Here is an 856-nt window from a genome sequence, read left to right as displayed (position 1 = left end):
CTGGCCCTCCCTGGCTCCATGGCGTCATTTAGGGTGGCACTGATCTGGCCTGGCTGCATCCTGCCTGTGGGGAGACTCTCAGTGGTGCTCTACCCTGAGCATCCCTGCTTTATCAACCAGGGCCGTGCTCTGGGGCATGGCCGTATCATGCAGCACTTGCCACCGGTGGGGTAGGGGATGCACGCGTATGTGCCAGAGGGAGGGTGCTTGCACATGGGCACACATGTCCACATGCCCCAAGTGCCCCCAGGATCGCCCAGCTGCGGCATGGCCTGGGGTTTCCAGCCCCAGGCTGCGGTGCCCTGCAGAGCACGGGGATGTGCTGGTGCTGCAGTGATGAGGCCAGCCCATCGGGCATCTCCAGCAGCTCCGGGGACAGGAGGTGGCTGTCCTGCTGGGTAGAACGTGGCTGTGGCATGGGGGGGGGATGGTGCCGGCGGGATGGTCGGTGTGCGAGGAGGGTCTGTGTGCAGTGCCTGAGCGGCGTGCAACGAACATGGGTGCAGAGTGGAGACATGGTGGGGAAGTCTGGGGGAGCCAGCCCCGTTTCCATGCCCCGTGGGCACCTGGCCCTTGCCATGGGGCAAGCAGGGCGTGGGGTGCTCCTTGTGGGATCCTGAGATGGGCAAATGCCCAGTCCTGGCCCCACCCCCGGACCCTGTGCCAAGCTCTCCAAGCCAGTGTGGCCCACCTGGGCGCTGCCCCAGCAGGTCCCTGCCCCACGGCAGTGTGGGGAGATACTAGGGACAAGGTCCCTCCCTGCTGCCCCCCGCGTCTCCGCAGGCCGGGCCGATAACCGGGTGTTGATGTCTCTCTCTCTCTTGCTGCCCCTATGGAAGCGAAGTTTTCCCCTCCC

The 856-nt window shown here is 65.8% G+C and overlaps 1 protein-coding gene across 1 annotated transcript in view; it reads left to right on the top strand.

The window, feature by feature from the left end:
• Positions 1-856, top strand: part of SPEG (striated muscle enriched protein kinase) — a 63,869-nt gene that overhangs the window by 5,356 nt on the left and 57,657 nt on the right.

This window comes from Egretta garzetta, unplaced genomic scaffold (assembly GCF_000687185.1).
Source record: "Egretta garzetta isolate BGI_Z169 unplaced genomic scaffold, ASM68718v1 scaffold219, whole genome shotgun sequence".
NCBI lineage: Eukaryota > Metazoa > Chordata > Aves > Pelecaniformes > Ardeidae > Egretta > Egretta garzetta.
The sequence above is the reverse complement of the archived record's forward strand: the minus strand, read 5'-3'. Positions and strand labels throughout refer to the sequence as shown.